We start from the raw sequence: 324 nt of genomic DNA, 5'->3' as shown, positions 1-324 counted from the left end.
CAAATCCAAGACAGACGTTGGCTTAGTTGACAAACTGATCTGAACTTTAAACTTTATTTATTTCTGTGGTATAAAACTACTTGTGCCGGGCTTCCCTGGTGGCTCAGTGGTGAAGAATCTGCCTGCCAGTGCTGGAGACATGGGTTTGATTCCTGGCTCGGGAGGATCCCGCATGCCATGGAGCAACAAAGTCCGTGCACCACAACTACTGAGCTGGTGCTCTAGAGCTGGAACCTGCAACCACTGAAGCCTGTCCACCCTAGAGCCCATGCTCCACAACAAGAGAAGCCACTGCAAAGAGAAGCTTATGTGCTGCAACTAGAG

Source organism: Bubalus kerabau, chromosome 6 (assembly GCF_029407905.1).
Source record: "Bubalus kerabau isolate K-KA32 ecotype Philippines breed swamp buffalo chromosome 6, PCC_UOA_SB_1v2, whole genome shotgun sequence".
Taxonomy (NCBI): Eukaryota; Metazoa; Chordata; class Mammalia; order Artiodactyla; family Bovidae; genus Bubalus; species Bubalus kerabau.
Note: the sequence above shows the minus strand (reverse complement) of the source record.